This window comes from Trachypithecus francoisi, unplaced genomic scaffold, assembly GCF_009764315.1.
Source record: "Trachypithecus francoisi isolate TF-2019V2 unplaced genomic scaffold, Tfra_2.0 Lachesis_group5, whole genome shotgun sequence".
NCBI classification, from domain to species: domain Eukaryota; kingdom Metazoa; phylum Chordata; class Mammalia; order Primates; family Cercopithecidae; genus Trachypithecus; species Trachypithecus francoisi.
This window is the reverse complement of record NW_022681470.1, coordinates 109,564,265-109,578,298: the sequence shown is the minus strand read 5'-3', so window position 1 is coordinate 109,578,298 and position 14,034 is coordinate 109,564,265. Positions and strand designations below refer to the sequence as shown.

Below are 14,034 nucleotides of genomic sequence, written 5' to 3'. Positions count from 1 at the left end.
ATGGGGAGTACTTCACTGTGATCCACATATACTTATTTAAGGCTTTCGGGGTAAGGGATGAGGAGAGGCGAGGAGGCAGAGGGATCACAGTATGAAACCAAGTAGGCAGAACAGAATGTCGGTAGACAGTAGAAGCTCCGAGTTCAGCGTGCCTCTTTACATCACTTTCTGACTGTAAACCTAAGAGATGCTATTTAACATTTCTATCTCAGTTTTCTCATTTGTAAAATGGGGACAGTGACAGTACCTAGCTCATTGGATTGTGGTGTGAGGAGATGAGATGAAGTATGTGACATGCTTGGGACAGTAGATGGCACATGGAAGTGCTCAATAAACACTAGCTATCCTCAAAACACATGAAAACTACTCAAGAGACATTTCGTTTGTGGGCACATGAACTTACTACCAATTGAGAGTCAGAGTGCTGAGGTGAGCAGTGAAGGAGCATGTCAAACGGTAGGAATTAATCAAGAAATCCTTCCAGGAGGAATGACAACTTCAACACAGGTTAAAAGAGAAGAGACAGGATAGCACTGCCTGCAGCTGGGCATGTCCTAGCGTGTTTCCCCATTATGCTAGACCCGCAGCCAAGAGGAGCCAAGTAACCCCACAGAATTACCACCAAGCCACCAGCAGATGGAGCCAGCCACCTCCACACACCGCTGCTCAAGGCACCAGCAACCTCTAAATGGACGGGCACCCAGCCCATCTCCAGTCAAGAGCAGAACTGAGAGAGAAAAAGGGAGAGTCACCCTCCTCACCCCTGTAGAGATGATAGGGGTGCTTTCCTGCCCCAGTGTGAAGGGAGAGGGAATCCAGACTCTCCCTGATGCCTCAGAGGCACAGATCACTGTCAGAGTCTTTGTCATCCTGGGAGCCTAGAACTGCAGCCCGTGCCCTTGTTGTTCCTCTCCCCAGCTGTGGGAAGGAAAAGCGGGATGCCTGATGAACTTACTTTGAGGGCTGGGACTGCACTTGAATGTAGAGACTGGTACCCATCAGAGTCCGGGAGATTCTGAAAGCAAGAGGCCCACTACAGTAGCCCCTCTAGCAGGGCTCGAAGGATCCTGGGGCAGCATGACTGGGAAGAAGATGGGGGCAGCTCTTCCTTCCCAGGGCTGTGGGGTCCTTGAAGGATTATGGGAAAGGATCCCTACAGGCCCTGCAGCTCTACATGGAGATGCACGGAAGTCAGTAGAAGGGCAGGAGCTGAGGGTTTGCCCAGGTACCCATGGCCAAGTCAACAAAGGGTCATTGGGCGCCTGTATCATTGTTGAGGCTAAAGGGAGGTGCATCTGTGTAAGGGAAAGGGGGGAAAGGGTGGTTTTCAGTGATGGAGGAGGGTGGTGTGAGATCTTCAGCATCTAACAGAGCCACACAGAACAGGAAGGGGTAAAGGACACTCCTGTAAAGAGGTCTCTTACTCTCCATCCCTCCCCTCTGCTCAAATAAAGATGCTGAGGCCCAAGGAGGGAGGAGGTGAGGCACCTTCCAGCCAGGACCTACTTCCCCTCCACTGCTCCAAACAGCCAGGACCCAACTCTCACTTGTCGTGGAGGGAATGGGAGAGAAGAGCTCTGAATCGAGTTTGCGATGAAAGTTTTAAAAATATAAGAGGCTGAGTCTTAATTACTGGAATGAGACTGTTATAGTAACCGAAAGTGGCTGAAAAGTTATGGAACCAGACCAAGACATCGTTAAGGGAGCAGCTCCTCAGCAGGAAAGAGAGATCTGGCACAGCCCAGCCAGGGCAGTTACTGGAAGAAATAAAATCATTTCATGTTTATACCCCAACGAGGTGAGACTCCCCAGTGAATCAGGCACAGAGGAAGTACCCAGGCCTTGGACACCAGTGTCCCTGTGGTCAGAATACCCCAAGAAGGATGACATCACGCGGAGCACATCCTCCTCTTCCTATTCAGGTGCTATCTCACCTCCCAGGGCAAGTGAAGCAGGAGGAATTTGTCCTCCAGCTTTAATGAGGCACTTACAAAGAGGAACAGGATGGTTTCTTCTTACAGGAATCTTCGCTGGAATGCAGGCGCAGGCAGCTGAAAGAGATGGTGCAATTTGCATACTTCTGGTGGATTCCAGGAAGCATCAGCCCCATTTCACCCTAACAGCCAGTGGACTCTGCCTGGGAGGGCCAACAGTCAAAGAGAGCTTTCAGTCTCCCGGCTGAGAAAGTCAGGAAAGGAACAAGTCAGGGTACACCACCAGCCTTGGGACAGCATGGCAGCATATCCAGAAGATCAGGAAACTGCCACAGAGACTTGGTCTCCTCCTGGAAATTGAAAGAAAATGAAGTTTAGAAAGAGCAGGGTGGGAACTGGTTTGCAGAACAGAATGTTCCCTTGGCTTATTTTCATCTGGGGGAAAGGGAAGAACTAATACTTATCGAATGCCTGTGCTGAATCAGACACTATGTTCATTCTTGCCTTATTTAATCCTCCCACAACCCTGTAAGGAAAGCATTGTCTCCATTTTACAGATGGAAAAACTGAGGAAGAGTGGTTGCCTAAGGTCACATGTTGCATGTTTGTCTGTATGGCAGACATGGAGATTCCATGCTTACATTGCCCCTTCAATAAAGGACTCACTCCCCTGCTACCAAGAATGTTGGTTTATTTGCCCCCAGCAATTAGTTCCTTCAAGGACCACCTCAGTTTTTAAGCCACAGTCACTCTCTTCTTAAGGCAGCTCCCAGCCAATGGCTGAGCAAGGTGGTAGCACAATGGCCCATCCCTCTTCTACCAATGTGGAACTCCTCTAACAAGCGATTTTTGCTTAGAGTACCCCATTAGACTGGCAGAGGCTTTGTCAAGTCTACATCAGAGGCCAAGAGCTCTTCCTGGCCAAACTGCTTCCTCCCTTTTCCATTCACAGATGTCCTCCCCTTTGCACTTCTACCTCTGTTGCAGCACCTAGTTCCAGAAAACCCAATGGAGACTCCCAACAGCCTAACTGCAAAGTTCTCCCTTTTTCTGACACTTTATCTTCATTTTCACTTGTCCTTAGGTAACACTGCTGCAGTGCAGGGAGTGAGCTCCCTCTGGGTAGCAGGGGCTTCTCCCCTTCCAGAAGAAAGCTACTAAAGGTTTAATGATTAGGGCAGTTCCCAAAGAGTTAGTTATCCTTGATGATTATGTGCTCAATGCTCAAAGGCAGTTGGTAACATTCATACTTTGAGGTCTAAAGTCCAAGTAAAGAGTCTACCCCCATCTTCTCACTTTCCCTGATATCAATTCTACTCCCTTAAGTTGCTACAACATGGAATTAAGATATGTAGTTTTATTATTTGTTGTGCTTAATGGAAAAGCTTTAGGATTTCTGAGTTTAATTTAAAAAGCAGATGGTCATAAGCAACAAAAGAAAAAAATAAATAAATTGGACTTCATCAAAACTAAAAATTTTGTGCTTCAAAGTACACTATTAAGAAAGTACAAAAATAAGCCAGCACCCATAATCCCAGCTACTCAGGAGGCTGAGGGAGAAGGATCACTTGAGCTAAGGAGCTCAAGGCCAGCCTGGGCAACACAGAAAGACCCCATCTCTAAAATAATAATAATAACAAAGAAAGTAAAAAGACAGCCCAATTAAAAATGGGCAAAGAATTTGAATAAACATTTTTTCAAATAAAGTATACAATAGCCAACATGCACATGAAAAGATGTTCAACATCATTCGTCATTAGGGTAATGCAAATCAAAACCAGAATGACATATCACTTCATATCCACAAGCATGGCTATAATTTTTAAAATGGATAATAACAATTGTTGAAAAGAATGTGCAGAAATTGGAACTCTCATGCATTGTTGGTAAAACTGTAAAATAATATGGCTGCCTTGGGAAACAGTTTGGCAATTCCTCAAAAAGTTAAATAAAGAGTTACCATATGACCCAACAATTCAACTCCTAGCTATATATCCAAGAGAATTGAAAACATGTGTCCACATAAAAACTCATACTCAAATGTTCACAGAAGCATCATTTGTAATTTCCAAAAAGTAGAAAGAACCCAAATATCCATCAAGTGATGAATGGATAAGCCAAATGAAGTATATCCACACAATGGATTATTATTCAGCCACAAAGAATGAAGTACTGGTACATGCCACAACATGGATGAACCTTGAAAACATTATGCTATATAAAGAAGTCAGATATTAAAGCCCGCATATTGTATGATGCCACTTATGTTAAACATCCAGAATAGGCAAATTCATAGAGACAGAAAGTAGATTAATGGTTGCCTGGGGCTGGGAGGAGGGAAAAATGAAAAGTGACTGCTTAATGGGTATAAGATTTATTTTAGGGTAGAGTTAGATAGTGATGATGGTTCACAACTTTGTGAATATAATAAAAACCACTGAAATGTGCAACTTTAAAGGGTAAATTTTATGATATGTGAGTTATATCTCAATAAAAACATTTTTAAGCTGCTGAGTTGAATATTTTACATTTCCCTAAGGAGACCAAACCACTTCAATTAAGCTGGTTTATTAAGTGACCTTTGACTGATTTCCTCCCCCCAGGCTCATGGTCTTTGATAAAATTAAACTGCCTATCTTTGGTCTAAGAGGCTCATATTTCAGATACCTGAGGGCAGAGACTGACTAGATTAAGTAAAGTCATTAAAGTTTTCATTTAGGGGAGAAAAGAAGAGAGCTAGCTGGGACCCAGTGAAAACCCAGATGTGGCATTAAGGACAATCAGGAAAACCGATCAGTCAACCAGAAAACAGAAATACTAGTCTGTCCTTCCTGTTAGAAAATGAGTTCAACATCAGGGTTTAGAGGACAATTCAAAAGACAAAGGTCCTCTGGCCAAAGCTCGGTCCAGCACTTTGAATCCATTTCCATCGGTTCTTACAGTCAGTCATCAGACCCCAACAGTCAAAATGGTGAAGCAGAAGAGCAAGTTTGCTTTTCAGGAAGGCTCAGATGCTGCAGGGGATAAACTTGTAGTTGACTTCTCAGCCACGTGATGTGGGCCTTGCAAAATGATCAAGCCCTTCTTTCATTCCCTTGCTGAAAAGTATTCCAGCGTGGGGTTCCTCAAAGCAGATGTGGATAACTGTCAGGATGGGATGTTCGCTTCAGAGTATGAAGAAATGTATGCCATCTTCCAGTTTTTTTAAAAGGAATGAAAGATGTGTGGGCTCCAGTTTTTGGAGCTAATAAGGGAAAACTTGAAGCCACCATTAATAAATTAGTCTAATCATGTTTTCTGACAACATAATGAGCCATTAACTATTTAAAACTTGTAGTCTTTTATTTACCAAAAATAATGAAGTATGGAGACTATATACCCAACTGCCATCTGATTATAAATGACAAACAAATATTAATTCTACCCTTTAAAACAAACAAAAAAAAAGTTATCTGGCCTCATAGGAATAATTCTATCCTAATCTGAGGCCAGTGCCTAGAGCAAGTTGTGAAACTAGATTCAACCACAAACCTCAAGAAAGGATCCAAGGCTATGAAGCATCACGTCTTCATAATGAACAACTGATATGGCTCATTAAGTTTATGAAATGGTCACGTCTTCTTTTTAAAAAAAAAGAACTAATGACGCACACATATATGGACAACTGATTTTTGACAAAAGTGCAAAGGCAACTCAGTGGAGAAACGATAACTTCTCAACAAATGGTGCTGAAGTTATTGGATATCTTATCAAAAATAAAAAATAAGAAGTCTCTCTGAGCATGCCCTGGCTGGAAAGGCTGCCCAAAGATAAAAAGATTAAATTAAATTAAAAATAAATAAAAATAAACTTCAATCCACACATTTTACTACACACAAAAATTAATTCAAAATAGATCATGGATCTAAATGTAAAACCTAAAACTATAAGACTTCTTAAAAAATAGAAGAAAAATGTGTGTTAACTTGAGTCTCAGGTAAAAATTTCTCAGCTATGGCACCAAAAATACAATCCATAAAAGAAAAAAAAAGAAATTGGACTTCATCAAAACTAAAAATTTTACTCATTGAAAGACACTGCTAAGAAAATGAAAAGACAAGCCACACATTTGAAGAGACTCTTTGCAGAAGACGTTTCTGATAAAGGTCTTATGTCCAGAAAAATACAACAAACTCTAAAAATCCAACAAAAGAAAGCAACCAATTTTTCAAATGAGCTAAAGATTTGAACCGACACTTCAACAAAGAAGATAGATGGAAAGTAAGAACATGAAAAGATGCTCAATATAATTAGTCATTGAGAAAATGCAAATTCAAACCATAAGGAGGCACCCTACACACCTATTGGAATGGTTAAAATTTTTTAAATGGCCATACAAATATTGGCAAAAATGTGGAACAGGTGGAACTTTCATGGTACAACCACTTTGGAAGACAGTTTGGTAGTTTCTTTAAAAGTTAAATACATACCAAACATATTCCAGGATAGTTACCTGAAAGAAAAGATAGCATAATTTCAGAAAAGACTAGTACAAGATTCATCATAGCAACTTTGTTTGTAATAGCCAAAAAATAGAAACAACCCAGTTGCCCATTCATGGTAAAATGGAGAAACAAATTGTGGTATATCTATACAGTGGAGTATTATTCAGCAATTAAAAAAAAAATGAACTATTGCTACGCAGAACAATGTGAATGAGTCTCAAAGTAATTATGCTAAGTGAAAGACTCTTGAGAAAAGGAGTACATATTATATAATTCCATTTATGTACAATTTTTAGAAATGCAAACAAATGTATAGTGACTGAAAGCATATCAGTGGTTGCCCGAGGCTGGGGGAAAGGGGCCAAAGTGGGTGGGAAAGACAGACAGCAAAGGGATACAAAGAAACTCCAGAGGATGATGGGTATGTTCACTGTCTTGATTTTGGAGACAATTCTGTGGATGTATTTAAAACTCATGAAATTGTAAACTTTATATGTAGTTTATCGCATGTCAGTTGTACCTCAATAAAGCTAGAGAGACAAAAAAAGAGAGAGAGAAAAAAAAGAAAGAGACAGAGAGAGAGAATTCATGAGCAAATGTACAATGTATCATTAGGCCGGGCACAGTGGTTCACACCTGTAATCCCAGCACTTTGGGAAGCCGAGGTGGGCAGATCACCTGAGGTCAGGAGTTCAAGACCATCGTGGCCAACATGGTGAAACCCCATCTCTACTAACACACACACACAAAAATTAGCAGGGCATGATGGCAGCTGCCTGTAATTCCAGCTACTCGAGAGGCCGAGACAGGAGAATCGCTTGAACCCCAGGAGGTGGAGGCTGTAGTGAGCCGAGATTGAGACACTGCACTTCAGCTTGGGCTAAAGAGCGAAATGCCATCTCAAAAAAAAAAAAAGTATCATGATAATATCCTACAAAATGGAAAAAATGTGACAGAGACTGCAGCTCAGATCCTGTCCCACCCAAAGGACTTGGGGTTTCAGGATGGAATAATCCCAGAAAGCCCAGTTGGCTGACGCTTCCCCAGGTCTTTTACACAAACTTTTCCTTTATCAGAACACCTTTCTCTCACCTTATTGCTGTTGAATATCAATGTATCTTTCAAGCCCAGCTCAAATCTAAACTATTCCCTGAAGCTTTCATTGTCTTCTCCAGGCAGAGTTAGTTGTGGCTCAGTCTGTGCTCTCTCAGCAACTGGGAATCCAGTAATATATCCCCCTTGATATTCTAGGATGTAAGATTTGTGGTTTCAGCTGTTCCCAAAAGACCATAAACATCCCCCAACTTGTACTGATTTGTCATTTTACTGAGGCATAAATTTGATTCCAGCCAGCTATGAAGTCCCTACAGAGAAGGAGTAGATGAAATAGTGAGTAAGACAAGCCCCAATCCACCCCCAAGACTTCATAACCCAAACCAACTTGGTTGGCATCTACTTAACAAAAAACAAATTTTATTTTTTCTTTTATGAAGAATGGACTGCCCCCCCCCCCGCCTCTCCACCACCAACAACAAAAAACTATCATCTGGCGATGGAAATGATGAGTGAGTGAAACAGCCCAAAAATGGAATGGTCCTTAGCCAGAAAATAGCTTTATAAATTACTTTAATCTTTTATTAAGAATCTGGAAGGATCACTTAAAAATCTTAGTTGTACTTCACAGCATTTTATGGGGAGAAGTTATATATATACTACAGTGGAATTAACAGGATTGGAAATTTGAAAAGGCTTTGGGCCTTGCCCCTCAATAATGTTAAAATTTCCCAGTAGCTCTAGTGAGTACTCATCACATTGTGTTATAATCATGTGTTTAGCTATCCCTCCAGCCTAAGAAGCAGTCATCAACACCCGAGAGCCACATCATCTGGGCTCAGATCTCAGTTCACCTAATAACCAACTTGAACAGGTTGCTTCACCTCTGGGTGCCTTGATTTCCTCATCTTTAAAGTAGTAAAATAGGCCAAGCACAGTGGCTCACGCCTGTAATCTCAGCACTTTGGGAGGCCAAGGCAGCCGGATCACCAGGTCAGGAGATCAAGAACATCCTGGCTAACACAATGAAACCCGGTCTCTACTAAAAATACAAAACCTTAGCTGGGCGTGGTGGTGGGCACCTGTAGTCCCAGCTACTCGGGAGGCTGAGGTAGGAGAATGGTGTGAACCCGGGAGGCAGAGCTTGCAGTGAGCCGAGATTGCGCCACTGCACTCCAGCCTGGGCAACAGAGCAAGACTCTGTCTCAAAAAAAAAAAAAATACTAAAATAGTACCTAACTAATCACGTTAATTTTGAGGGTTAAATATGGCGATACATAAAAAGCACTTAAACCAGTGTCTGACCCGTCAAAAGTAATTGATAAATGCTAGTAACTAGTTTAAGAGTTTGCTCAAGGGCAGAGTTTATGTCTTAGGGAGCTTTTTTAAAATGTCTAGTTCTCCAGTGGCTTAATGCAGTGACTTGTGCACATGGTACCTGCTCAATGAGAGCTGAAAGAATGAGTGAAGGAGTCAGTGAGTAAATGAGTTATGGCTCTGCCACTTTGTCCGTAAAGCAGAAATTGCTTTATTCTAGTATAATGGCGGCATTTTGGCTTGGCTGGTCTGGTATTCAGGCATAACTAATTCTGGCCAACATTCTCACAATTATCAAATCCACTACTGCAACCAATTTGCAACTTTTGAGAAACATGGTGCTATGATTGAGAGTGAATGAAAGGAGCAGAGAGGACTGATGGAGGGACAATGCTTGACCTTTGACATGGTTTGGATGTGTGCCCCCTCCAAATCTCATGTAGAAATGTGGTCCCCGATGTTGGAGGTGGTGCACGGTGGAGATGTCTGGGTCATGGGGATGGATCCCTTGCCAGTGGCTTAATGCTGTCCTCATGGTAATAAGTGAGTTCTCACTTTATTAGTTCACATGAGAGCTGGTTGTTTAAAAGAGCATGGCGTCTCTCTCTTGCTCCCTCTCTCACCATGTGACATGCCTTCTGCCGCAAGTAAAAGCTTCCTGAGGCCTCACCAGAAGCCGAGCAGATGCCAGCACCATGCTTGCACAGCCTGCAGAATCATGAGCCACATAAACCTGTTTTCTTTATAAATTACCTGGTCTCAGGTATTCCTTTATAGCAATGCAAAATAGACTAATGTCTGTTGACCATGGTGGAGAGATGAGGAATAGAATCTGCCAAAACTGTTCAAGAGATGCAGAAGACAGAGCTGCCTTGTTATTCAGGTAGCACGCACTCTTGCTCCCTCAAGTCTATGTTCAACCCAGCACCTGGTGTCATCCTTTTAAAATGTAAATTGGATCATGTCACTTTCCTACAGAAAACCCTCCAGTGGCTCCTTGTCTCACTTGGAACAAAACCCAAAATCCTCCCAATGGCCTGGAAGGTCATGATACAACCAGTGGTGCCTCTCCCCTCCCACCTCCCACCTTGTTCCTCCTTGCACACTCCACTCTTGCCTTTCTGCTAGACCTTAGCCTTCTTGCTGTTCCTCAGACACGCTCAGGAGACTCCTACTTGGAGTCTTTACACTTGCTATTCCCTCTGCCAGGTATGCTTCTCCCCAGAAGTTCATGGTTTGCTTTGCCACTTCATTTGAATCTCTGCACGAATACCCACTCTACCTACCTAAAACTCCATGACTGTAGGGACTTTATTGTATGCATTGCTCCAGCACCAATACCTGGCCTAGTGTCTGGCGCAGAGTATTCAATAAATACTTGTTGATTGATCTAGGTGAAAAAACCCCCAGGAATCCTCTTGGTTTCTGCTCCCATCTCCCTTCCAGGGCTAAGTCCTCCCCAAGTAGAAGCTTCTCCCTAGTAGTGAACTATCTGTGTCCAAACATAACTCCTGCACCCCGAGCAAAATAAGGGAGATAAAAATGTGTTATTGAAACAAAAAGGAGTTGCTGATTGTATAATCCTCTGGTGGAGAAACTCAGGGATCCTTGGCTTGACAAAATGAGTTTGCATTTGCCATTGTTTTCAAGGAAAGGCGTAAGGTATAAGGCGTTCAAAAAACGGAAGTCCTGATTACTGTGACTGTTCAACAACTAAAGTAATGGAAGGGAATATGGCATGAAAAGAGAGAAAGAAAAGGAAAAATCTGAATCATTCATGAGGCTCCCCCAGGGTGGGATTCAAGAATATGCATTTTAACAAGTTTCTTGAGCGATTTTTAAGCAATCAGCTTAAGACAGGTCCTTGGAAATGGCCTAGAGATTTAATAAAGGATGAGTTCACACGTTATGGTGGGAAGGACATGAGCCATTACAGCCAAAAAGGCCTGGGTTCAAATCCTGCCATCACTGCTTATTATCTGTGTAACCCTCTGCTGTTCATACCTCTCAGATGCTGATGTTCAATTTCTAGTTACAATAGATAAATACATCTATCCTATTGTACTGTTATGATGGCTAAATTGAATAACATATGTAATGTGCCTGGTATATAGTAGTAATATAGATGGTAGTTTATTACTATTAGTTTTACGAATTCTGTTTTCTGAGTGCTTTCAACCTCCCTAGAATGTTCTGTGGCAAATTGGCATTCTTACCCCTCACCCCACTATGTGACCTTACAGAAGGGAAAACATATAGTCAAAAGGACCGATTCTTCTGCGAATAGGAAAATCTTCAGCCCATAGCTTCCTCAGAGTTCGTCTTCTCTAGAATAGATCAAGGAACATATTTTTGCTCTTAACTACCCATTAAGCATTAATAATAAATCCTTATATTTTTCGAGTCTTCACTCTACCAAGGCTTTCACATATATTTCCATTATCACTCACTTTCAGAGGTCCAACAAGTGGCCTGTGTGCCCACAGCTAAAATGTAAGTGCTCTGGGACTTAAAACTCATAAACCCTGTGAACGTTCCATTAGATGACATTCCCCATCATCAAGACCTCCTCCCCCGAGGCAATAGGGCTCTGTAGTAATGGTGGAGAATGAGAAGGTAGCAAAGTCAGTCTCCCAAGCTTGGCTCTCCATGAGAAGGTAGCAGTCTCCCCAGCTTGACTCCACATACCGCAAGGATGATTCCATCCAAATCAGACGGTGGCAGCAGCGCCGCGTTCCGCTCAAGGCGGCCAGCCTTCTGCGACTCCACAGCCCCACCTGCTGGAGGCTGCCTTGCACACAGCCTGACTGTCCACAGCCAGCCCTGGACTACCGCTCTCCCTGAGTCCCACACGCCGCCCCGCTGGGGCTGGTTTGGGGGCCACCGTACAGACTGGTAGCCTCAAACTTTGACTGAGGGAAGCATCTTTATTTCTTTCACAGTCTATGGTAAATCTTAATCTATGCTGTTGAACGAACTCTGCTTTTTCTGAACTTCAGCTTCTCCCAAGTTGTAAACAGAGAGAGATTTCACCTCAGGCTTTCCAGGCCCTCCTAGGGTGTTACACCATGGAATAATAAGGCATCGACTCTGCCAGATGGAAAGAATTGGGACTTTGGAGAGAAAACTGCTATAAATTTCAGAACTAGGGAGATAAAAGCAGCAGCATTCCCCAGGAAACATGGAAAAATGAAGTCTCAGAGAATCAAAGTAAGAAGCCACAAGAAATGGACTGTATTCAGCCCTCCACTTGGCTGTATTAAATGAGCACCTACTATGTGGCTGATACTGTGATACATGGATAAAACAGTCTCCACACTTTAAGTCTTTTCACGGGGACTTTCACTTTCCCTGGGACATCACCTTTCTCCTAGCCATCTTCCTGTCAGTTTTCCTTCTGTGTTCTTGGTAACCTCATTCCACTAAAAACAAATTCTGCTATATCCATAACAACCTGCAGGAACTTTCACTATACCTTTCTCCTCCTTACCGTAATGGAAGCCTGGCCTTGCCCCAAGAACACTGGTTCACTTGCAGCCCTCTTAAGGGAAAGCTGCTCTTCCTCCCACGAGTTCTATTTTCCAGCCAAGAAGGGGGCACTTGGGGTCAGCAGTCTCCCAGCTTCCCCTGCCAGTTCTACATGATTACTTTTCTACCTTCGTCAAAGTCCCCCTTATACCAAATGGTTCATTGCCCTCTACTTCTGGCTGTCACTGACCCTGGCTCACAGCAGCTGAGGGCTCCCCCATTTACCTTACACATTAACCTCCACCATCATCCTGAGACAAACTGCCGAACCCAATCCATCCCACACCCTAACCTTCCCCGAACTTCCCTAATCATTTCAAATAACCTTCTGCTCTACTTATACTTTTCAAGGCCACAATTAGACCATTACTACCATAGCTCCACTGCCTCTCAAAAAAAAACTTTGGATCCTTTGGTAGTTCATAAGCGTGATGACTGGGTTTTCACTTTCATGCGTAAGATGTGCCTCCCTCAAACCTTGTTACAACATTGGCACATTACCCTTGTGATGTGGAAAAGCATGAAACTTCAACATCCCACTTGAACCACAATCCTCCCAACTCTATTCTGTTCCTCCCACTTCACCACTCCTCGGCCTCACTGAGTCCAGCCCTTTAACCCCTTTGTGGCCTCACAGTTTATCTTTCCCTTCCCCTCAATCCCCAGGCTTCAGTCTTTTAAAACCCAAGCTAGAACTCTGGCCAACAACTTGAATTATTTCCCACCAGCTCCCTCAATACCCATGCTCCCCTTTCCCTCCACTCATAAGTCCTGGAAAACCCTACAGAACCCAGTTCTACAGCTGCCCACCCTGGTCCTAAACCTGGAGCTCCGAGTCCTGGTACAGAAAACTGTACACTCTGCCATAGATTTGTCTTTTGAGAAGTTTGTGAAGGACTATTAGAAATCCACCTCATTCTCCCCATCCCCTCATCAGATAGCCTGGCCTCCTGCTTCACTGGGAAAATTAAGTCCAAGAACTCTCAACTTATCCCCTTCTTTCAAAAATATACTTGCATTACCCACCACATGGTCTTCTTGAACCCAGTAAAGATATCTACAGGCTGGGCACAGTGGCTCATGCCTGTAATCCCTGCACTTCGGCAGGCTGCTTGAGCCTAGGAGTTCGAGACCAGCCTGGGCAACATAGTGAGACTCCGTCTCTATAAAAATAAATAAATAAATAAATCACATCTACAGTGCTTTGCCTGGGCAACATAATGACACCCCAGCCCTACAAAAAATAAAAAATTAGCTGGGCCTGGTGATGCACTCCTATAGGCCCAGCTACTCAGGAAGCTGAGACAAGAGGATCCCTTGAGCCCAGAAAGTTGAGGCTGCAGTGAGCCACGTTCACGCCACTGCACTCCAGCCTGGGTAACAGAGCAAGGCTCTGTCTCAGAAAAAGGTAAAAAAAAGCAACTTAGTGCTTACATCATACTTTATGGTGGAAGAATGAATGCTTTCCCTCCCAAGATCAAGAAGAAGGCAAGAAGATAGCTGCTCTTTCAGCTTCTATTCAACAATATATAGCATTTCCAGTACAGAAGAGAGAGTGAAGAGGATAATACAAGTTGTAAAAGAAGAAGCAAAATGTTCTGTAGTCACAGATAGCATGATTGTGCCCATGGACACTCCTAAGGAATCTACCACAAAAAATTGTGAAAATGCCAGGCATGGTGGCTCACACCTGTAATCCCAGCACGTTAGGAGGCTGA

The 14,034-nt window shown here is 43.1% G+C and overlaps 1 non-coding gene and 1 pseudogene across 1 annotated transcript; both read left to right on the top strand.

Annotated features, from left to right (window-relative positions):
- The first annotated feature begins 4,902 nt into the window (after nt 1-4,902).
- LOC117076656 lies at nt 4,903-5,222 on the top strand (annotated as a pseudogene).
- Nucleotides 5,223-12,723: 7,501 nt separating this feature from the next.
- Nucleotides 12,724-12,827, top strand: LOC117077083. The gene has a single exon (XR_004434669.1). It is a non-coding gene; the product is annotated as a small nucleolar RNA U13 (small nucleolar RNA).
- Nucleotides 12,828-14,034: the final 1,207 nt, after the last annotated feature.